The 25,901-nt window shown below is 33.7% G+C and overlaps 5 pseudogenes; 3 read left to right on the top strand and 2 right to left on the bottom strand.

Annotated features, from left to right (window-relative positions):
- The first annotated feature begins 3,340 nt into the window (after nt 1-3,340).
- On the top strand, nt 3,341-4,501 carry LOC120211345 (annotated as a pseudogene).
- Nucleotides 4,502-9,622: 5,121 nt separating this feature from the next.
- Nucleotides 9,623-10,490, bottom strand: LOC120211533 (annotated as a pseudogene).
- A 5,738-nt stretch (nt 10,491-16,228) lies between these two features.
- LOC120211534 lies at nt 16,229-17,006 on the top strand (annotated as a pseudogene).
- Nucleotides 17,007-20,925: 3,919 nt separating this feature from the next.
- LOC120211531 lies at nt 20,926-21,789 on the top strand (annotated as a pseudogene).
- A 972-nt stretch (nt 21,790-22,761) lies between these two features.
- Nucleotides 22,762-25,187, bottom strand: LOC120211346 (annotated as a pseudogene).
- Between the last annotated feature and the right edge of the window lie 714 nt (nt 25,188-25,901).

Raw genomic sequence — 25,901 nt, forward strand, 5'->3', positions numbered from 1 at the left:
CCAAGTGATGAAATGATGGACCCAATATTATTGTGGTCAGGTACTAAGTTGGTACTTTAAAAAAAAGGGGTACTAAGTTGGCAAGTTTTGATAATAGTTTGTTCAAAACTAGAGTAATATGCCCCTTGTGGTTAGCACCATTGCAATCACCGCTTTTATTTTAGCCATGCGACGTCGCTTACCTACTTTCTCAAAAGACCAAACCATGAAAAGAATTTGTCGAAAAGAATTTGTCGAAAAGAATTTGGAGGTCACGTGTAGGTCTGCATTGGACAGTTTTCTTCCTCTCTATAATAATAATAATAATAATAAGTTGGAGATCTTGGATTTAATGGCAACTATTATTCAATACATAAAAAAATATTTATATTTATTTTAGTATTTTTTAATACTAATAAAAAATAGGTTTATATTTATTCATATTTTATTTTATAGTATATCTGGTTGAAGTGAAAGAACCCCCTCAGTCTCCTTGTTTCCAAGAAATTGTTAGATCAATTCGGTTCATCATGTTATTTATGATTTTAATTAATAAGATTTATTCATCTTAAAATATTTTTTAAATAATTACTCACTTCTCATTTATATTTAAAAAAAATAAAGGTTCACCTTCAAAAAGATGAAATGAACGGATCCTATTGATTGGAACCACAGATGACGTGATTAGATGAGACCATCTAATAAATTTTCCTACAGAAATTGTGTTTTTAGGATGACCAATAGGATTGTTCATGGACGGTTAATCGATCCGTTTAACATAAACGGTTGATTAACCGTTATAATAGCTATGAGATTTTTCTAACCATAACCTAATAATTAAGAAGCGGTTAATCGTTATTAACGTTTCGGTTACAGGTTAACATACAGGTAATATATTACAATTATTTGTGAAAAATCATAATTTATACTACAAAAAAGAATGTAACATTTAAAGTATCTAACAATAACTCATTAAATATATTTTTAAAGAAATATTAATTTAAAAACAATAAAATTATATAAATTAAGTTATTTGCATACAAATTAAATATATATATAAATTATAAACAATAGAAAATTATATTAAGTTATATGTGTAAAAATATAATTATAAATTTAAAATATTAACGATTAACCGTTTATTAAAATTTATAATCGTAGCATTAACCATTAATCATAATTTTTAGCGATTCGATTAACTGAAATTATTTAATATTAACGGTTCGATTAATTAAATCACTAAATGTAACGTTTATACCGATTAATAAACAACTTATGTGTTTTGTTTTTAATTTAGTATTTGCTCAACATTAATATTTCGATACTTTAATCAATTAATAAGATTTTAAATTCTTTATAATTTTAATTTTTTTTTTCAAATTTACTTTTATTTAACTATTATTAAATTTATAACGCAATCGAATAATTATCTGATCGAATCTACCACATACCTGATATTCACTCTGTTGCTTCATGCCTTGGCCTTGGCGGGCTTGCTAGCTACCGACAAAGTTGCCCCTCCTCTTGCTTTCTCTTCCGTTTCTGTTGTTGTTTTACCCTCTATTTTCAGTCTCCCATTCAACTCGGACTCAGACCCAGCTGTCGCCGATATTAAGCAACTCACCAGTAAGTTCATCTTTTTGACTTGTTTTATTGTTGTTTAATAAAGAGAGTAATAATGAATGCACATGGATTTCTAAAAATGGAGAAACATCTAGTTTTTGCGGCTCAGATCGATACGTTAGTTTCTTCATACGTTCTATTATCATGTCAATTATTTGAGGTTTAGAGAAAGGAAATGTAAAGAAAATAGTAGATGCCTTTATGATTTATATTGCTTCCTCTTTTTTATTTTTCCCACTATTTCTTTGTTTCCGCTTTTCCTTTCTTGCTTTCTGGGGAAAGTGAAAGAAACGACTACGTTTATTTTCTATTTAAAATATGATTTTTTGAAATTTACCTTTTGTTTTTCACTTCATATTTCTAGCTTAAATCTAGTTAGTTTTTTTTAAATAACGATATGAATATGATGGGTGATACCTGGATAGGGAGCACTGAGAAGCTACTTTCTAGAAATTTATTTCTTTCATGATTTCTATAAAAAATATTTAATTCATTTCTGTTTCTGTTAAGTACGGAACTAAGATCGTATGAGGATGAGTTTATGAGTATGATTTTATTTCTTGCACTGATTTTTTTTTATGCATTTGCTGTATTTCACTATTTTTTGATTGGTTTTCATATTTTCTTATGTTTTACTTCTTTTTTTAAGGCTGTAAACTTTTGAATTTGTGGTAGATTAGGGTTTCATTCAATACTTCTTAAAGTATCTATCGGTCTTTGGGTCTCAGTCAGGGACCCACTTTGTGGAATTGCCAAATTGAATTATTGAATCTGAATTATTGTGGTTGAAGGTTTTTAGAGCACGGTAGCATCATCAAAATTAAAACCTAAAAAGCAAAACACTTTTTTCCTATACTTGTAATCTGTTACCGCTTCCTATAGTTATTGGGGAGAGAGCTGGTTCTTAATGGTGCAGAAACTGGGTAGTTAGTTTCCAATGGGTTGTAGATAAGGGTAATTCCTCTAGGATTTTGTGGTGGAATTTGGTCCAAGTGTTGCACTTGCGGGTTCAGGGAATGCTTGTATATACGTACTTGGTATTGAAGTAAAATATTTATCTTGATGTTGTACTCTTACATATGTAAAAGAGCAAATAGAGATCCTTTGGAGTTAGTTTTCAGCTTGTTTGTGTTAGCCATAGTGGAAGGAGGAGAAAGTTCTACTACAATTTGTTCCGAACTTGTGTAGCTTATTCTGTGTTTTTTTATCTCTTTTGAGTTGTCAGTTTTTGAAGGATGGAAATTGATATCTGCACACACTTGGACTGAAAATTGGTTGCTACGCTAGTTCAACATCTTTGATACTTTGGTTGCAATTTTCAGTGAATTGGATTCGAAGTGTCATGGCCAATGCTTTTAGCGTAAAATTGGCGTAGGAGTGAACAAACTATCGTGTTATTAAAGTGGATTGACATTTTTCTAAGTTGCATCCCTCTAGATCTGAGGTACAGAGATGAGTGGGCTCTGAAGCTGTTGGATTTAGAGGTAAATTTTGTACTTTGTACGACCGGAATGATTAAGCTTATTTTTTGTTTTACATGCTATGCATCTATAGAGAAACCATAAATGGTCTCCATCTATAGTTGAATTTAGCATGAATACATGTTTGGAACTTCTTTTCCTGATTTATTTCCTCTGTGAATTGAACAAGTTTCAAGTTTATATTTTCAGGATTTTGTGACAAGTTAGCTTGTGTTTACTTTATATGAGCTTAGTTTTCTTTGGGTTCTGTCTCTCTGATGGATTGGAGTGCCAAAACCCCCTTGCAGTGGGACTGGGAAAAACTTAATGATGTTAAATGCAACACTGACTGAAATTCCAAGGAAGCTGAAACAGTAGAGTGGGATATTGATGGAGATGGAGGGATTAACTCAGGGCTCTCTATTCTTCCGGTGCTGCTGGGGTTAGTTGAGGTTCTGGCTCAGATTTGGGCCTTGCATCTCTGTCTAAAAGTTCAAAATCGGCATCTATTAATTCCTCGTCTGTGGGGGAAGTAAAGACAACCAAATATGATTTGGAAGCCTTTGAAGCTGTCCCAGATGGTATTAGCAACCAGAAAGTTTCCATGTTTGAGCTGGCTGATACTCCCCAACTCTCGAGGCTTCAGTTGGCTCTGGCGAGCCATTGCTCGGTTTAAAGCTTGGAAAAAGAACATACATTGAAGATGTTTCTGCAGGAAGCAATGCTAAGAATTTGTCTTATCAATCCACTCCTGGACCATCTCCTATCTCAGCAAAGAGATCCAAACCCAATTGTCAGGGAACATGTGTTCCGCATTGCCAAGTTGAGGGATGTAACCTTTACCTCATCTGCTAAGGATTACCATCAGAAACACAGAATTTGTGAAAGTCATTCAAAGAGCCCAAAGGTCATTGTACGTGGTCTAGAACTCCGGTTCTGCCAGCAGTGTAGCAAGTAAACCTTTTTTATTCAAGTTAATGGTATCCAAGAATATTGCTTATTGTGTACTTTTGCATTGTGATGTTTTCATTATCTTAGTATCAAAGATGCGGTTCTTAGCAGTAGTTATTTGGTTCCTTAGCCTTGTGATTCAATCTCTTAATGATTGTTAAAATGATAATCATTTTCATGATGTTCAAGGTTCCATGGCCTGTCGGAGTTTGATGAAAAGAAGAGAAGTTGTTGCAGGCGTCTTTCTGACCACAATGCAAGACGCCGCAAACCACAAACAAACCATTCCACTTCAATGCTGCAAGACTTTTGTCATTGAATGGTATAGGCTTCAGACTCAGATTTTATGTGTTTGATGCATATGATTTTTGTTGTATGATACTGTCACAGGAGTGGACCAATTGGATGCATCTTTCATTTTTATTTTCCCTCAACTCTCAAATTATAATCATGCGTTGTTGTATCTGGATATTTTCTATCAACTTTGAAATGGTGCTTGGAAGGCAATGGTAATACAATATCTTGTACATGTTCTAAGCCATTTTACGTGTCCAATTGGAAGGCAATGGTAATACAATATCCACGGACTATTTGATTATATTATGTCACAATAAAATCAAAAGAACTATTTAATAATCATGCGTTGTTGTATCTCATGTCTAGAGAAAAATATTTTAACAGTGTTACGTCTTACGTTCGGAAAAACTTTTTCCGAAACACGGTATGTATACTTTACAGATAAGTCATGGTGCTGAAGGCCTATGATGCTCTCCTTACTGAACTGGTTTACAAGCTCAACAGGTTTTGTCCAATTTTGTAGGTGTTGAAGAATCCACAGTTACTTCAGACATGGCAACGACGCAAGATCTTCATCGTGCTCTCTCTCTCTTCTGTCAAATGATTCCTGGGTTTCTTGTGAGCCAAAACACGGTTCGTTTGCCTACCCCGTGCATGTCAATCCTACCTCCGGCGTTTCAACCAGCAATGAATGCGATTCCGCAAGGATTTCTGAGCACCTTATCCGAAACCTGGTTGATGGAACATCAGACGGCTGAATCCCAAGTGCATAACCGTGATAGTGACAGCCATTTCCGAGTGTCCCAGCTGCTCAAGGCTCCCTATGATAATGGCTTTTATTCCGATCAGATGAACCGACTGTGCTAAGTCTAAGTTTGCATTTTTCTTTCTATGATTTGGAATTTACATGTAGTAATATATTATAAAAAATTAAAAAATATTAAATTTTTATTTTATTGATTGATTATTCATTTCAATAAATTATAAAAATCATGCTAATAAACATTATAAGTTAAAATCATCGCAATTAAAATATGTTAATAAATTACTAAAAGATAGAGCAATATTTTGATACATTTCAATTGGAGTATGTTAATTAGTTACATAAAATATACCAAAAACTATTTTTATTCAATATAAGAATTAGAAACCCGAAACGACACAAAATAATAAAAAAAATATTTTTATTCAATAAAAACATTGAATTAATTGAAAAAAATTATATATAGAGGGGTATTATTGTAATTATTCCTAAATATATATAAAGTAAAATTATATTTTTTTCGGGTCAGTCTGGGTTTTTTCACCCTAAACCCGAACCCGACCCGACCCGAATATCACACTTAAAAAAACTCGACCCGACCCGAATATCACATTTAAAAAAATCCAACCCGAATATCACACTTAAAAAACCCGACCCAACCCGAACAAAATAAAGTTTCACCTGACCCGACCCGAATATATGAATTAGAAATCCGACCCGACCCAAATAATAAAAAAATATTTTTATTCAATAAAAATAGTGACTTAATTGGAAAAAATATATATAGAGAGGGGTATTATTGTAATTATTCCTAAATATATAAGGTAAAATTATATATATTTTCGGGTTGGGTATTTTTCACACTAAACCCGAACTCGACCCGACCCGAATATCACACTTAAAAAAATTGACCCGACCAAAATAAAGTTTCACCCGACCCGACCCGACCCGAATATATGAATTAGAAACCCAACCTGATCCGAAATAATAAAAAAATATTTGTATTCAATATATGAATAAGTTACCAAAAGATTGATGAGGTAGTATGGTCAAATTTCAATTCCCTCCAACAAGGGAATTGAACTTTCCTTCATTTAATGGAAAGTTGAAGCCATGAGGGATTCTAATTCCCTTGGAAAACTTGAACCAAACATGGGAAAGTAGTGGAATTGAATTTCAATTTTCCATAATTTCAAGAGATTCCATCCAACTAAACGTTACCTCTCAATCTGATTTTAATCAAATTATTTTTCAAATTTTATAAAGATAATATCTTAAATTTATTTATTCTCCCAATCATTGTCCATAATTAAATACAATAATGGAAAGAATAAAAAAAGAAAAAGAAAATCTTTTAAGTAAGATTGTTAAATTATGTTGGAATGTTATAAGTAATTTTAAAAATAATAAAATAATTATTAAATTTCACAAATAATTATAAAATGATCATTAAATTTTATTAAGCTATTATAAAATGATGGCTAAAATTATTTTTGTATAAAATGACACTTAAACTCATAAAACATTATTAATTTATAATTTATGGTGACAATTTTATAATATTTTGATAAATTAAATAATTTATTTTTTAATTTTTAAAACTTCAATAATAAAAAATATTTTAGTATAATTCATTTATATAAGGGGTAAACTACTCATTTAGCACCTAAAATATCAGTTTTAGTCTGTTTTAATACCTAAACTTTTAATTTTTTCTTTCAAAACTTAATGTTAAATTTTGAATGAGGTACTAAAATGAAACAAAAAATAAACTTTAGGTATAGTTTTAAAAAATTGAAAGTTTAGGTACTAAAATGAACAAAAGTTAATAGTTTATGTACTAAATGCATAATTTACCCTTTATTTAACTTATAAAAATGGTTGGAAAAACTACATATTTAGTAGGAGTGTTAAAAAATACCCTACCTGGATGACCCACCTACCGACCCAATAAAAAAATATGTAATTTTAAAAAAATCAAGTTCCAAGTCGGATACCCGACCCTACATTTCTCGGGTCACGCCCAGGTCACAAAATGTATATTTTTCAGGTACCTGGTCACTTGAGTATATGGTTACATTTATTTTTTTTATATATAATAATATTACATATTTAATTATTAATAATTTTATATATTAAATTAAACTAATAAAATTAAAAGAAAAACATCCCACCCACCCAGCAACGACATACACTCAACTAGAAATTTGGAATTTCGAAAATTAAATCTTTAAAACGTTCATCATTCCTCACGCTCCACCGCTCTAGCATTGCGCTCTTGGCTTGTAACGTCCCGAATCCAGGTTAAGAGTTTTGGGCTAACCCAAGATGGACTTGGACAAGTTCTTAGGCTTGTAAGAAGCCTTGAGCAAAAATAAGTGAAATTAGGCTTGGAGTGAGTCAATAATTAAAAAGCATTTTAGTTTGCCATTAAAATCAGGAGGACCAAGGGAGTAATTTCAGCATTTAGAAATTCAAAACTGAAAACCTTTAATTATAGTTAGATATCACATTGTCCCCTCCCTCTTTTTCTCAACTCTTCCTTGTTATTCTCTTCCCATTCATCTTCTTCTCCCCCTTAGAATTCAAGTAAGTCCTAAAGATGGAAAGCTGTGGTTTATGAAAATTGTGAGTCTTAATTTGCCATTTCTGTAGAACCCAGAGCCATAGAGGTGTGTGAGAATGCTGCCATAGAGGAGATGACAGAATGAAGCTTTTATTAAAATGGTCATGAAATACTCTACATTACATCAGTTTATATATAGCTATGCCTTCAAGTTTACTCTACTTCTATAACATATTCAAACAGACTCCACATTCATAACAAACTTTAACACTCACTCCACACACAATGCTCATATTAGGAGCATATCCACACATTGCATATTCTAGAATACAATCGTGTATTCTAGATACTCTAATAAGGTGTCACGGTTAATACTCGATGATGATGGGTTTAGAATCAATGTATAAACATAAATTTCTTTACCATATTGGGTTAAGTTATTAGGATTTTAATTTATTTAAGTTTTGAATTCGACATGTAGTTCACTGTGGCCTCACGAGCTTAACTCATCTCTGACCTTTGTAGCCATAAACACAGCTTATGTTTTATAAATACTTCAATAGTATTATCTTTAATTTAAGACGAAAACAAACTTTATTTTTCTATCCATTATTTTCCTTTTTTTGGCTATGATGTTTGTCTGGCTGCCATAGTCATCGAGGGTAGACCTCGCTCCTTGACATCTGGACCGCATAGGGAGCCAGAATCAGTAACTCTCTACTTCCCGAGTCAATCATTTCAACTGCCATTCAAAATCTCTCTCACTCGTGCATTCATTTCAAATCTCCGATTTGAACACACAAACCAGACAGAACTGCCATTAAACGTTTGGCAGATTCTCATGAACAGTAAGATGCATGAATGCAAACTCTCCGTCCCAAACCCCTATATCCATCAGTAAAATTCTGTATGTTCCAACTCATTGTTTTCTTGCTACCTATGAATAGATGCATCTTCGTGGATCAGGTTTTATCTTCAGACCATAATTCCCCACTTTGGTTTTATTCCTTTTTTTTGATTTTATTGACATTTGATTTGGTTAGTTTAGCAGAATAAGATTACCGTGTTTGGTTAAAGGAATAAAAGATTATTGAAATGTATATTTAACTAAATTGTCCTTATTATATATTGTATATTACAAATTGTAAAATATTATATAATTTTTTTTACAAAATTAAAAACATAAAAAAAGTTTAATGAAAGGGTAAATTTTTTTAACCCCTAAACTTCATATAAAATTTTAATTATAGATTTTTTTTTGTAAATCTAAAATAATTTAAGATAATTTGTAATTTAACATTCGTAGAATTTTTATTATTCAATGACAGAAGAATGATATTGAAAAAAATACAAATTTAAGGGTATTTTAGTCCAAAACGCCGCTAATGTTACAATACCTAAGGAAAGGGAGGTAATGACATTTCCTGTAATATATCCAAAAAATCTACTATTGGTAATAAAATATTACCGAGATGAGATTCCCAACCCAATCAAACATGGAAATGTAAGATTCTTATCCCATAAAAATTCCATAATTCTTGAATCAAACACCTCCTAAAAGTAAGTCTATAGCTGTCACCATTATTAATAGGGTAGGAGTCGGGAGAGGATGGATGTATATAGCTCCCGAGAAAGTCACACATCCATTATTTCCAAAAAAAAGGTGTTAATTTTAATTTAATTTATTAATAAAAATAAAAAAATTACATACCCAAGATTTTTAGAATAGATCATAAAATTTTAGATCTCATTTTTATAATTTCTAAATCCACCTACCAGAATTTTAGATTTTTAAAATGGAGTAATAAAATTTTGAATCCTATTTTTGGATATAATATAACGTTATCCAAGAAATAATTTGTATAAAATTCAAATTTTATAATTTATGAAGAGAGTTTGAAATTTAGATTTAGGGTTTAGAGACATTGCATACCTACACATGTATGTCTGTGTGTCATTCTTTGTTTTGAGCATCAAACAGTCTCGCTAATAAGAGTTAAAATCTCCCATAAATATGATAATATTTTAAGCTAAGAAAGAAAGAAACAACAACAATGGCGAAACAAGGCTAAAGAAGAAAAAAAGACGGCCAAAGCACCAGTTAAGCGATCCCATCAGGGAGTGCATAGAAAAAGAAAACACGGCCGAAGCAACCAGTAGCACGGGGCCAATAAAATGATCAGCGGCTTCAAGCTTCGTCCCGCCGGACTTATCATCAGCATTCTGCGAACCAGACGACGGCGTAGCTGGCGTCGCCCTCGTTGACGACGATTCGTAAAAATAGCCGCGTCCGGCGAGTTTGGGGCCAACCCAAGAACCTCTATTCATTCAAAAATGCACACACACCATTTCATTAAATGTATAATCAAAAGCAAAAGAAAAGAGAAGAAAAAAACCGAAAGGATAATTTAAAGCTTACTCGGGCAATCACTGACGCTAGCGTTCTTCAACTGGCAAGCCGATGGAAGTTGAAAAAGCTTATCTTGCTGCACCCCCATGCTCTTGAGACTTTGAGCACCAGATGTCTGGCTTTGCTGAAGAATATAGCACAAACACTTGGGTTCGTTTTTTTTACGCTCGAGACCGAACCGCAACACTCCTTGGACGGCTTCTCCACCTTGCCTTGAGCAAAGTTGAGGCAGCTCATCACGCTCTGGAAATCTTTGCTGCACTGGTTGGCTAATCCACTCTCGTCGGCCGCACCGACGATACACGCCAGCAAAGTGACCGCCGTGATCGTCGCGATTGAAGCTCTCGAGCCCTTCACTCTCCTTTGTTCTTTTCCCATTTCTTGACTGCTTTTCTTTACTTGTTGAGTTTTTGAATCAAACTTGGAAAGTATCCTCTTTGTTTTTGGAGATTGGAGAAGATAAATATGGAGATGAGTAGTATTGGTCAAATTCTGAATATAATCCCTGTACTATACTATATATTGTATCTGATTTAGTTTTTTACTATAATTTAATCTAACACGAACCAAAAGATTTCAATAATTAAAAGATGATTGTGTCCCTAGAGATTTCAAGTTTGAACACTAATGACTACGATATTTGAGTTTTTATATCAAAGTTGAAGTCATTTAGTACATATAATCTTCACTTATAATCATTCTAGATTAATCGAAAATATGTATTATAATTTATACTACAATTTAATCTTCTGAGTGATCTACTCTTGGAATATGTATTTTCAGTCTTAAACTCGATCTTTTCCTTTAATTATATCAAATTAATTGTTTAACTTATTTTGTATTAAACTGATCAAATGATGGTATAAGGATTAAGTCCATAAAATAATAGTACATGGACATTTTGTAAATTTGACCTAATATTTTTAGGGCTGACTGTATTAATGACATGCAGTTGAACGGTGGAAAAGGATTATTTGTTGTCACTTGAGATGGAGATCAACGGTTCTGATGGTTTTAGATATGAACGGTGGCCCACTTTATTAGTTGAGCGGCAAGCAGTAACGTAGAGTAACAAGTTGTTGGTTTCAGACCGAGATTTAAGTAGAGGCTAACTTGGAGCCAACCACGTGTCTCTATATACGTCCTACGTGGCAAATCTCGTTGGTTTATAAAATGAAAAATAATAAATATTTTTTATAAAGGCAAAAAATCCATGCTTTTTAGTTTTCCAGTTTTTGGAAACTGAAATTTCATTAATTATGGCTTATGGTCGGGCATGAAATTTTGTTTATATATATATACATTAAAATTACTTAAACATAAACATAAAAATAATAATAAAATTTAATAACTTTTTTATAATATTTAGTTTATTAATATATCAAATATCAATAATTAAATTAGAATATAGATACTTTAATGATGGAGAGTAGCAAATTAACATTTTCAACATCATATGTTAACTTGTAACATGTACAATTAGGATGATAGGTTATCATGGAAGTTTTTATTTTTGGGTTGAAACTGACTTGCTTGAAGTTGGAGGTGTAATATATATATATATATATGATGTAATTGTGGTTCTCTTTTGCTCTTGTCACGCTAATTCTTTCGATTATTCTGGTTATTTTCCACGATTCCTTCTAATGACTGCTGCTGAAGACAATATGGCAGGGCTTTCTATTGAAGACGAAGAGGATGATGGTGTGCAAATAGATCTCGAAGAATCAGATGCTCCTTTTTCTTTAACTCGTTGTTTTGTGGGGACGTTTCTCACATATGGCATCCATCGGGGGGCATCTCAATCTCAGACCTGGGTGGAGGACGATATCTTTTTCGGGTTGACCATGAAATCGATGCAGACAGAATCGAGAAAGATGGTCCTTGGAGTTTTAACTCCCATCTGTTGGTTCTTCACCGACTTCTATGGTCCCCCTGAAGTAGACAACAGACTTGATTCCTGGCAGCTTCTTAGACATTTAATGATAGTCCACATATCCCTTGGCGTGTGGTCGGGGACTTCAACGAAATTCTCTCTGTATTCGGAAACAGGGAGGTCTTATGAGGAATGAACGGCAAATGAATAATTTTAGAGAAGCTTTAGTGGACTGCGACCTAGATGATCTAGGTTATAAAGGAAACTGGTTTACCTGGCAACGGGGTCGTACAACTACAAATAATATTAGAGAAAGATTAGATTGGGGCGTGGCTACTCCGGCTTGGTGGGATTGATTCCCGAATTTTCAAGTGGATCATTTACCTCATCCTTTTCGGACCACTGCCCTCTACTTTTTAAACTCCAATGTCCTACTGGCTCAACAAAATAAAATGTGGCACCTTAAGTTTAAGCACATGGTTACTGAAAAACTCTTGTGAGGAAGAGGCTAAAAAATATGGTCTTCCACAGTGGGCACTGTACCGGAGAAGCTTCTCTCTGTTAGTCAGGTCTCGACTGATGGCTCCGGAAGATTAAGAAAGAAATGCCTATCTATCAAAGAGCTCAACAAGGAATATCTCTCTTAATGTTCAACTTCTCTCAGATGATATTCTCGGTGACCTTATGGAATCAAAGCTCAATTTAAATTTGGAATACAAGAAAGGAATATACCCGGGAACAAAGAGCAAGAGCGAATTGGCTTAAAAACGGGGATCGTAACACGGGTTTTTCCATAAAGTTGCAAGCCAACGCCACCGCCGGAACAGAATTGATGGTCTCATTACTGAAGATGAGACTTTCCATGATGAGGATGAAGACATCCGGATGATGAGAGGTGAGTGATGGGGTTTTGGACATCTGTTGAGGTAGCATGGTATACGTGTAAGTTGAATTTTTACGACTTAAAAATACTCAAAATACAAGAAGAGCATCCCAATGTCCTTGGAGTAGGTGTATGAAGACAGTTTCCGGACATGCCTAAAGCCGTCATGAAAGCCATTGTTTGCACCAATTCCGGTATGATTTCAGCCGTGTCTCCCCCGATGAACGAAGCCGGTGTTAGGTTATTGTCGAGGCTCAATGACGAGATGAACGGAGTTGAAAGCGATCGACAAGGGTTGGGATACGTGATGACGGAAAATCTCGAAGACGAAGGAAACGACGGTGGTTTGATTCTACTAGCTTTGTGTGAGTAATGTCGTCGGTCTGTTATTAGTTGTATTGGTTTGGTACATTGTGTTTCAGTGTCGTTGAAAGTTTGCTATGAAGCGTGGTTTGATTAAGTCTTTTATAGGGTTCAAATGATGTGATGGGTACGGGTGTGCATTTATTTAATTGAGTCGAATCGAGTCGAATCAATAAATTTTGAGTTATTTAAGTTGACGAATCGTATTTAACTTACGACTTGAATAAATATGTATCTTCACCTGGTGTAAATGAATATAGCTCGTCTCTTTGATATATTAGAGCTAACCATCCGTAAAATAAGTAGATTGTTTTGGTCTTAACGCTCTAGTCTATTTCTTTTGGAACATTCTCGAATATTTTAAGTGTGAATGATAACACTTCTATTCATCTTTCTTATAGTTAATATCATAGACATACGCAAAATTTTATATTTTTAACTGATAATCTATTCTTTTCACCCTAAAATTTTATAACTTCGTCCTTCCTAAAATTTTATGTTTATTAATAAACTTATTTGTTAATATATTTTTAAACTAATTTATTAGTAGATTTATAAAAATTGATATTTTCTCTCTAAAAGATACTTAAAATTTATGTTTAAGTTTATTTTTATTTATTTATAATATTATTATTAATATTAAATTTTTTATTATTTTATATATGAAAATAAAAAATTATTTAAAAATAATTATTTTAAATTTGGTTCACTATTTTTACAAAAAAATATCATAAATTTAATTTAATTTTTTTAACGGATGAATAAACTTCAAAAGATAAATATACATAATCACATAACCATTAATACTTCATTGAGATAACCGTATCCAAATATTTGAGGCCCATGCCGTAAACACGTGTGTACTGAAAGTGATAATTTAGGGTAAATTACACGCTTTAAACTATTAATTTTGATCCATTTCAGCACTTATACTTTTAATTTTTTTAAAAATCATGCCTAGAGTTTAATTTTTGTTACATTTTAATATCCCGCAATTAAAAATTTTAGTTTTTGTTTTATTTTAACATCTCTTTCAAAATTTAACGTTAAATTTTGAACAGATTTATAGTTTAGGTACTAAAACGGATCAACACTGATAATTTAGATACTAAATGCGTAGTTTATCCGTAATTTATTAACTAAAATGAATAAAGACAAGCCCGTGACTATCTTAACAAATGGGAGACACTTAAAAATGACGTGTGTGGTTACTGAGAGCATTGTATTTGGACCTCAATTATTTTTCTTTTCAATTAAAAAAAAAACCCTTAAATTTTGCCTATAAGTACTGGTTATGTTGGAGATGGTATCATTAAACATCATTTAGAGAGTAGAGAGTAGAAGATTGAGTGATGGGTTTTTTACATATTTAAATGTAGCATGGTATATGATGAAGTTAGTGTATTATGACTTCAAAATAGACAAAATACAAGAAGAGCATCCGGATTGGCCTTGAGCAGGTATGAAGAAAGAGTTTTCCGGATATGCCTAAGCCATCGCGACATCGGTCGTCGCCGCCAGATTCGGAGCTTCGATACAAGGCGCGTCTCCGGCCACGACCGCGACGGTGTTCAATTGTTATTAGAGATCCATGATAGGATGAGAAAGGAGTTAAAAGCCATCGACGAGGAATGGGATACATGGTAATGGAAGCCGCAGATTCAAGGATAAATATATAGAGACGGATGAGGGCGGTCGCTTCCTTAATTTAAAATCCTAAAGTAGAGTAAGAAGATTGAGTGATGGGTTTTTTACATATTTAATGTAGCATGGTATATGATGAAGTTAGTGTATTATGACTTCAAAATAGACAAAATACAAGAAGAGCATCCGGATTGGCCTTGGAGCAGGTGTATGAAAAGAGTTTCCGGATATGCCTAAAGCCATCGCGACATCGGTCGTCGCCGCCAGATTCGGAGCTTCGATACAAGGCGCGTCTCTGGCCACGACCGCAGAAGGTGTTCAATGTTATTAGAGATCCATGATAGGATGAGAAAGGAGTTAAAAGCCATCGAGAGGATGGGATACATGGTAATGGAGAGCCGCAGATTCAAGGATAAATATATAGGAGAGACGGATGAGGGCGTCGCTTCCTTAATTTAAATCCTACGTCTGTTCCTGATTGTAATTATTGTTGAACATCTGTGTCTATTTGCTATTAGTTGTGTTAGTTCGATGGGTTGTGTATGCGTCAATGGTAGTTTGTTATAATTTGTGGTTTGGTTAAGTGCTTTTAGTGTTCAATTGGTAGGATGTTGTTAATGTAGCCCATGCTAAGGGATTGAAACTTTGCCCTAGTGTAAATAGATCGCTCGTCTCTTTGAGATAATAGAGCTAACCATCAATAAAATAAGTAAACTGTATTCAAGCTATAAATAGGAATGATGACGGATTGAATTAGATCAAATTTTGATAAATTTAGAGTTAATTGTATTATACGTCCTTAAATTGTGAGTTTTATTTTAAATTGATCCTTAAACTCTACATGTTTCAATTCATTCTTAAATATGACTACTTCTAAATTATCCTCAATCTTTTGAATATTTTAGTTTTATCCCCAAACTATATCCTTCATTCTAAATTGGTCTGAAGACATTTCAAACGTTTAATTCATCTCAAATTATATGTATATACTAATCATATTCCATGTTAATAAATCATCAGGTCAAGTTATGTTATTATATTTGAAAAATATAAAGTTCAATTTAAATTATGATTTGATTATAATTAATTAGATATTTGGATGAATTGAGAATGAAATTCAAAGTTTAAAAGTTTTAGGGGCTAATTTAGAATCGCTCATAGTTTGAGGATGAAATTGGATTTCTTAGAAGTTTAAGGACTAATTTAGAATGAGTATCATAGTTTGAGGATGAAATTAGAATATTTAAAAATTAAATACTAATTTAAAATGAGTACCATAGTTTAGAAATATATGATGCAATTAACTCGTAAATTTGTTTTGAATTTTTTTTATTCAGTTAAAATTTTAGATACATTAATTTTAATACAAATAAATAATATTATTTTTAATTTAATAAACATGAACAATCAATACTTATCTCCAGCCTCATAAAAGCCGGCGATGATTCCCTCCTATGTTCTATCGCCAAGTCAAGATCGCAACCCATAAATGCATTCTCCGACATTGAAACTGAACTCCGAGCTCTCGTTCACTACGCCACCTCGAAAAGAACACCGCAACAGAACTTCGGCGAGATCTCCGTCACGTATAACGTACTAAGAAATCGAAGTCCGTGCAATTTCCTCGTCTTCGGGCTCGGCTACGATTCGCGCATGTGGAATGCTTTGAATCCCCATGGGAAAACGTTGTTCCTCGAAGAAGATCAGAAGTGGGTCGACAACGTGCTCAAAGGCGAACCGGACATCCGCGCTTACGCCGTGAATTACCGTACGCAGCTGAAGGAAGCGGGAGATTTGCTCAAGCATTACCGGACGGAGCCGAGCTGTTTCCCGTCGAACGCTTATTTGAGTGGCAACGACCGGTGCAAGCTTGCGTTGACGGGTTTTCCCAATGAGTTTTACGGTACGGGGTGGGATTTTGATAATGATCGACGCGCCGCGTGGGTATTTCGCGGAGGCGCCGGGTAGGATGGCGGTGATATTCTCGGCGGAGGTCATGGCGAGGAACAAGACAGGATTCGGCGTGACCCACGTGTTCTTGGACGATGTTGATAGGAAGGTGGAGAAGCTTTTCGCCACCGAGTTCTTGTGCAAAAAGTACTTGGTGAAAAGCGTTGGGAGGCTCTGGCATTTCCAGATTCCCCCCGCCGATAAAACCACCATTCACGACGGTCCTCGTTTTTGCTGAAGTGCACCCTTAAATTGTTTCGTTTTGAGCCAACTTATGTTGGTGTTTTGTTATACATAATTGCATGCATGCAGAGTGTTGGCATAATTAATGTCGTTTTTCTCCAGTAACTGTAACATATCTTCGTAAAAAATTAGTGGTGTAGCAGCAAATTTAGGTTTCCATTATTATTTTTAACCGAAAATGATGATTTTGGAATATAATCTCAAATGAACACCATATTTCATCTCAATCAGCATTTTAACGTCTAACTCGGACGATCATTATTTTTAACTGAAAAAGATGAGTTTAGAACATAATAAATAGTCGACTGACCATTTTATAACTTTTAAGAGTCAAATGACTCAACAAAACAACTCCCTATAATCAGGGGACCATTTTATAACTTTTAATAGTCAAGAGACTCAATAAAATAGTATCTTATAGTCGGGAGACTTTACACAAATAAAACATAATTGTAAATTTAATTTTTAAATTAATTAATACCATGACAATATAAATACTCCACAGGTGGGACTAAAACACTGTAAAGTTCCTTTAAATTATATTCAATAAAAATAATCAAAGACAAACCCTAAGATTATAAATTAAGCTGAAATTTGTTTGCATTATGTCAAAGCCTCAATGGTGATTAATAAATAAACTATAATATACAATAAACCAACAGATCGATATGGCTTAGCAAAGGGGCATTCCTTGCCTCTTGGTTGCTCCAAATAACATCAACCAGCCCAGATAGTAAATCCAGGAAGTCTCTACATGATCACATTCAAATCAAAACGAGAATGAAGATCATATCGCATCATAAAAAGTATTTCATCCTATCGTCTCGCTTCATCGCATTATATACGGCTTGAACCTGCTCAACACAACAAGTTCTATCAGATTTAAAAAGTACTCAAGCACGGGCATGCGTTTGTGTGAAAGAGAGACGCGAACCTGTTCACTAGAAACAACTTGGACGGGACCGATGTTAACAGATACGTACTTCCCCCTAGATGATAACTTCTGCTTCACCCGACCCTGTCCCAACAAGTTGTTAGATTGTGAAAAGAAGCAGAAGAGAAAATTGAAAGAGCAGTTTATGTTTCAACACTGATCTTAATTCATTCCCAGAAGAAAAATCTTTATGCAAAAAATAAAAAGAAACCAAACAAATTCGTCGTGATTAGTCATACTTAAGCTTTTTCATCCTTTGAACTTCTCCAACACAGGGGATTCAATGTTAGTGTATGAACAGCTTGATATTGCCATGAATATTAACGAGACAATAGCTATGCAAAAACTTACTTCCCTGTCATGCAGCCTTTTAGGGCAAAACCACATTTTCAAGCCATAAGTTCATCACCTTAAGCCCAAGTTCATTTTCTTTCCTCAGCCCCAGGTTTTATTTAAGGCGAGTCAGATACCTCACCCCCAAGATGTGCCTACATAACATATACTTTCAATCTTTGCCTAAATCAATTTTTTTTTTAATAATAGAGATTAAGTGTGTTAGATCAAAGTTGCCCAAAACGCTAAATAAATTAGCCTTTCTTCAAATAGGTCATCAAAAGACCCAAAATATACACCTAAGCATTCGACTCAATTGTCGGTGCATGCTTTTCACCCTTTAAAGAACTAGGTTTAAGTTTATTTTTATTTATTAAAATTGATATTTTCTCTCTAAAAGATACTTAAAATTTATGTTTAAGTTTATTTTTATTTATTTATAATATTATTATTAATATTAAATTTTTTATTATTTTATATATGAAAATATAAAAAAATTATTTAAAAATAATTTTTTTAAAATTTGGTTCACTATTTTTACAAAAAAAATATCATAAATTTAATTTTAATTTTTTTAACGGATGTGAATAAACTTCAAAATAGATAAATATACATAATCACATAACCATTAATACTTCATAGAGATAACCGTATCCAAATATTTGAGGCCCATGCGGTAAACACGTGTACACTGAAAGTGATAATTTAGGGCATATTACACGCTTAGCACTTAAACTATTATTTGTGATACATTTTAGCACTTATACTTTCAATTTTTAAAAACAAAATCATGCCTAGAGTTTAATTTGTTTCATTTAATATCCCGCAATTAAAAATTTTAGTTTTTGTTTTATTTTAACATATCTTTCAAAATTTAACGTTAAATTTTGAACATATTTATAGTTTAGGTACTAAAACGGATCAAAACTGATAATTTAGGTACTAAATGTGTAGTTTATCCGTAATTTATTATCTAAAATGAATAAAGACAAGCCCGTGACTATCTTTAACAAAAGGGAAGACACTTAAAATGACGTGTGTGGTTACTGAGAGCATGTATTTGGTCCTCAATTATTTCTTTCAATTAAAAAAAAAAACCCTTAAATTTTGCCTATAAGTACTGGTATGTTGAGATGGTATCATTAAACATCATTTAGAGAGTAGAGAGTAAGAAGATTGAGTGATGGGTTTTTTTACATATTTAAATGTAGCATGGTATATGATGAAGTTAGTGTATTATGACTTCAAAATAGACAAAATACAAGAAGAGCATCCGGATTGGCCTTGGAGCAGGTGTATGAAGAAAGAGTTTCCGGATATGCCTAAAGCCATCGCGACATCGGTCGTCGCCGCCAGATTCGGAGCTTCGATACAAGGCGCGTCTCCGGCCACGACCGCAGACGGTGTTCAATTGTTATTAGAGATCCATGATAGGATGAGAAAGGAGTTAAAAGCCATCGACGAGGAATGGGATACATGGTAATGGAGAGCCGCAGATTCAAGGATAAATATATAGGAGACGGATGAGGGCGGTCGCTTCCTTAATTTAAAATCCTACGTCCGTTCCTGATTGTAATTATGTTGAAACATCTGTGTCTATTTGCTTAGTTGTGTTAGTTCGATGGGTTTGTATGCGTCAATGGTAGTTTGTTATAATTTGTGGTTTGGTTAAGTGCTTTTTAGTGTTCAATTGGTAGGATGTTGTTAATGTAGCCCATGCTAAGGGATTTAAACTTTGCCCTAGTCTATATAGATAGCTCGTCTCTTTGAGATAGTAGAGCTAACCATCAATAAAATAAGTAGACTGTATTCAAGCTATAAATAGGAATGATGACGGATTGAATTAGATCAAATTTTCGATAAATTTAGAGTTAATTGCATCATACGTCCTTAAATTGTGGGTTTTATTTTAAATTGATCCTTAAACTTATACATGTTTCAATTTCATTCTTAAACTATGACTACTTCTAAATTATCCTCAATCTTTTGAATATTTTAGTTCTATCCCCAAACTATATCCTTCATTCTAAATCGGTCTTAAAACATTTTCAACGTTTTAATTGCATCCCAAATTATATGTATATACTAATCACATTCCATGTTAATAAAATCATTAGGTCAAGTTATGTTATTATATGTTTGAAAAAAATAAAGTTCAATTAAATGATTATGATTATAATTAATTAGATATTTGGATGAATTTGAGAATGAAATTCAAAAGTTTAAAAGTTTAGGGGCTAATTTAGAATACGCTCATAGTTGAGGGATGAAATTGGATTTCTTAGAAGTTTAAGGACTAATTTAGAATGAGTATCATAGTTTGAGGATGAAATTAGAATATTTAAAAATTTAAGTACTAATTTAAAATGAGTACCATAGTTTAGAAATATATGATGCAATTACCTCGTAAATTTGTTTTGAATTTTTTTATTCAGTTAAAATTTTAGATACATTAATTTTAAATACAAATAAATAAATATTATTTTTAATTTAATAAAACATGAACAATCATCGAAAGTTATGCTCATTCACGATCTTTTCCAATATTTTTGGAAATATATATTTATTAAATAACCGAAATTTCACTTTAATATTCGTTTTTACCATTTAATAATAGAAAAAAACCGTATTAATAAACTAGAGTAGAAAACAAAATGAAGAGAGATGATCGGCAATTCCCCACCGATGGAAGAACCCAATCCCTCATCGCAATCGCCGGCCTTATCGCCGGAGTAATACTTATCTCCAGCCTCATAAAAGCCGGCGATGATTCCCTCCTATGTTCTATCGCCAAGTCAAGATCGCAACCCATAAATGCATTCTCCGACATTGAAACTGAACTCCGAGCTCTCGTTCACTACGCCCCTCGAAAAGAACACCGCAACAGAACTTCGGCGAGATCTCCGTCACGTATAACGTACTAAGAAATCGAAGTCCGTGCAATTTCCTCGCCTTCGGGCTCGGCTACGATTCACGCATGTGGAATGCTTTGAATCCCCATGGGAAAACGTTTGTTCCTCGAAGAAGATCAGAAGTGGGTCGCCAACGTGCTCAAAGGCGAACCGGACATCCGCGCTTACGCCGTGAATTACCGTACGCAGCTGAAGGAAGCGGGAGATTTGCTCAAGCATTACCGGACGGAGCCGAGCTGTTTCCCGTCGAACGCTTATTTGCGTGGCAACGACCGGTGCAAGCTTGCGTTGACGGGTTTTCCCCATGAGTTTTACGATACGGAGTGGGATTTGATAATGATCGACGCGCCGCGTGGGTATTTCGTGGAGGCGCCGGGTAGGATGACGGTGATATTCTCGGCGGCGGTCATGGCGAGGAACAAGAAAGGATTCGGCGTGACCCACGTGTTCTTGCACGATGTTGATCGGAAGTGGAGAAGCTTTTCGCCACCGAGTGCTTGTGCAAAAAGTACTTGGTGAAAAGCGTTGGGAGGCTCTGGCATTTCCAGATTCCCCCCGCCGATAAAAGCACCACCCACGACGGTCCTCGTTTTTGCTGAAGTGCAACCTTAAATTGTTTCGTTTTTTAGGCAACTTATGTTGGTGTTTTGTTATACATTCTCGCATGCATGCAGAGTGTGGTAATTAATGTCATTTTTTTCTCCAGGAACTGTAACATATCTTCGTAAAAAATTAGTGGTGGAGCAGCAAATTTAGGTTTACATTATTAACTTTTTAGAGTGTTAATTATTCTTAAGTTGTTACTATTAAAATTTTAATATTTTTTTAAAAATTATTAAAATGTCAATTGATGGTTAAATTTATGAAATAGTACTGTTTGAATTTTTTGTTATGCTACAACAAATATCCAATTATCGGTAACAGAAATTGATTTTAATAAAAGTATCCACAACTCAAATCGATTTAATAAAAGTAAATAAATTAAATTTGAATGTAAAATAAATAAATAAAGGGCAAAATATACGAATGATCCCCGATTATAGAATAATGTTTTATTTAGTTTTTTGATTATTGAAAATTATAAAATGATCGTCTGATTGCAGGGAATTATTTTTGTTGAATTCTTTGACTATTGAAAGTTACAAAATGGTCACTTGATTATTAATTATGTTCTAAACTCATCATTTTTCGTTAAAATTTTGACGTCAATCTGAGTTATACGTTAGTCTGTTGTCTGAGATATGATAAAATATGATCTCATAATCTCAAATAAACACCATATCTCAATCAACATGTTAACGTCTAGCTCAGATGATTATTATTTTTTACTGAAAAAGACGAATTTGGAACATAATAAATAGTCGACTAACCATTTAATATCTTTTAATAGTCGAATGACTCAACAAAACAACTCTCTATAATCAGGGAACCATTTTATAACTTTTAATAGTCAAGAGACTGAATAAAATAGTATCTTATAGTCCGGGGACTTTACACATAAATAAAACATAATTGTAAATTTAATTTTTAAATTAATTAATACCATGACAATATAAATACTCCACAGGTGGGACTAAAACACTGTCAAGTACCTTTAAATTATATTCAATAAAAATAATCAAAGACAAACCCTAAGATTATAAATTAAGCTGAAATTTGTTTGCATTATGTCAAAGCCTCAATGGTGATTAATAAATAAACTATAGTATACAATAAACCAACAGATCGACATGGCTTAGCAAAGGGGCATTCCTTGCCTCTTGGTTGCTCCAAATAACATCAACCAGCCCAGACAGTAAATCCAGGAAGTCTCTACATGATCACATTCAAATCAAAACGAGAATGAAGATCATATCGCATCATAAAAAGTATTTCATCCTATCGTCTCGCTTCATCGCATTATATACGGCTTGAACCTGCTCAAAACAACAAGTTCTATCAGATTTATAAAAAGTACTCAAGCACGGGCATGCGTTTGTGTGAAAGAGAGACGCGAACCTGTTCACTAGAAACAACTTGGACGGGACCGATGTTAACAGATACGTACTTCCCCCTAGATGATAACTTCTGCTTCACCCGACCCTGTCCCAACAAGTTGTTAGATTGTGAAAAGAAGCAGAAGAGAAAATTGAAAGAGCAGTTTATGTTTCAACACTGATCTTAATTCATTCCCAGAAGAAAAATCTTTATGCAAAAAATAAAAAGAAACCAAACAAATTCGTCGTGATTAGTCATACTTAAGCTTTTTCATCCTTTGAACTTCTCCAACACAGGGGATTCAATGTTAGTGTAAGAACAGCTTGATATTGCCATGAATGTTAACGAGACAATAGCTATGCAAAAACTTACTTCCCTGTCATGCAGCCTTTTAGGGCAAAACCACATTATCAAGCCATAAGTTCATCACCTTAAGCCCAAGTTCATTTTCTTTCCTCAGCCCCAGGTTTTATTTAAGGCGAGTCAGATACCTCACCCCCAAGATGTGCCTACATAACATATACTTTCAATCTTTGCCTAAATCAATTTTTTTAATAATGAGATAAGTGTGTTAGATCAAAGTTGCCCAAAACGCTAAATAAATTAGCCTTTCTTCAAATAGGTCATCAAAATCAATTGTCGGTGCATGCTTTTCACCCTTTAAAGAACTAGGTTTGCAGCTCCAATCCCCAAAATCAATAGAATACCGCAACAGAGTTCTACACAGTATCATCCTAGTGCAGGCAGTTAGTCTCTTGCATCCAAATGCCACGACTATTGAGGTACTCACTTTCAAAGGTTGCAAGAATTCCTATTCCATCTGAACTTCAGGCTTTCTAAACTCTTATAACAATATAAAATTTCCAAATTCTTCCTTCGGTCAAATCTGACCGATAAGTAACACTACCTGATTAAAGCACATTCTGAGGTTTCGATTAATACTGTAGTCAATCATTGTTCTATATGATCCAGAAATGTGCAATACGAAAGGGGAATTCTTGAGAATCCACTTATTCTCCATCAGAAAACATCCAAGTGCATGAGCTTAGAAACTAAAATGTCATATCGAATTCTGCTGTCTATTTTCAACAGTATGAGTTCATCTAGCTGTGTATGTACCTCGGGAATAGGCTGTTGTATCACAGATTCCACAGCAACAACCATAGATTGCACAAAATCATACCTCCTGTTCCAATCGCGGTAAATCCTCTAACGGTAGGGGTATGAATTGACCTGACAAGTTAAAAAAAAAGCAAAGTAAGCAGCCAAAACAGTCTCAAACCATTCATCATCATAAGGCTAAAAAGCTGCATGTACCACATACAGCCGTATAACGAAATTCCCCAATCGATCGAACTTAAATCTCTTCGAATTTAGTTTACAAGTAACGAAACAATCATCGCAAACCCTCGACATGATCTGAAGTTAAGTGTGGATAAGGTATACCTTCTGATCCAAAGCAAGCCATTCATTAGTCGAATCATCGGCTACTGTACCGCCAATAACCACATTTCTGGTTTCTCCAACTCTTCCTTCTGTCTTTGATACCTCTGAATTCCAAACTAATAGTTAAACCGAATAAAAATATATGGAAAAGCAAAAATAAACTGCAAGGATTTAAGCAAGCATCGAATTCCATTCATACTCTGATAAATATACTAATCCATATTCAAACATAAAGAACCAAACAAATCCACCGAAAATAATAGAAACAAATCAAAAAGTTTAATTCAAAAGATAAAGGGAACCTGAAATTGCTTTGAGGACGGCTTCCTGAGGCGGGCCTTGCTCGAGGTCATCATCTCAGAAGACGACGACGACGACGTTTCGTTGTTGGAGCAATTCAGCTTCGGAGTCCGTTTCCAGAAGTGAACGTCTCGAGCCAAAACTACAGAGCTCCGTCTCTTCGCCGCCGAAATCCCGAAGCACCTCAACGCTTTCCCATACGGAAATTCCCGTTTATTTGCGGTTGTCTCCACGGTCCAATTACGGAAATCGAATGCAACACCGTCATGCTCGCCATCTCTGACGCCACTGGCGGCTAATTGTCTTATCCTTAACTTGGAAATAAAGAGAGTAGAGTTTACAAAGGTCTATATACAAAATATAGATCCCTATACTTTTTGTATATTAGATATTTAATCCAAAGTTTTCCGTTTTTAGATAAACGAGAATTCTATAAACTAATTTTATATATGTCTTCAAAATCCATCAATAATATTAAGGGTAAAGTACAAATGGTCCCCCGACTATAGAGTACTACTTTATTAAGTCCATCGACTATTAAATATTACAAAACAATTACTCGACTATTCATTATATTCCAAACTTGCCATTTTTCGTTAAAAAACTAGCGATTATCTAAGCTGAATGTTCACATGATGACTGAGACATGATTTTCGTTTGGGATTCTGGGATCAATTTTAATGTTAGCTCATTATATATTTTTAACGGAAAAGAACGAGTTTAGAACATAATAAATAGTCGGGTGATCATTTTGTAACTTTAATAATCGAATGACTCGTCAAAACAATACTCTACAGTGGAAGGAATATTTTGTAAATTTTAATAGTTGAATGACTTAATAAAGTAATCATATATTCAAATGACCATTTGTGTACTTTACCCCAAATATTAAATATATTTAAACAATCACAACACCATTTAAATAAAATATGCGAACAAAATAATTTCAAATCGATATAATAAAAACTTCTCAAAGCTATTCTTAACTCAA

Source organism: Hibiscus syriacus, unplaced genomic scaffold (genome assembly GCF_006381635.1).
Source record: "Hibiscus syriacus cultivar Baekdansim isolate YM2019G1 unplaced genomic scaffold, ASM638163v2 tig00109972_pilon, whole genome shotgun sequence".
Lineage (NCBI taxonomy): Eukaryota > Viridiplantae > Streptophyta > Magnoliopsida > Malvales > Malvaceae > Hibiscus > Hibiscus syriacus.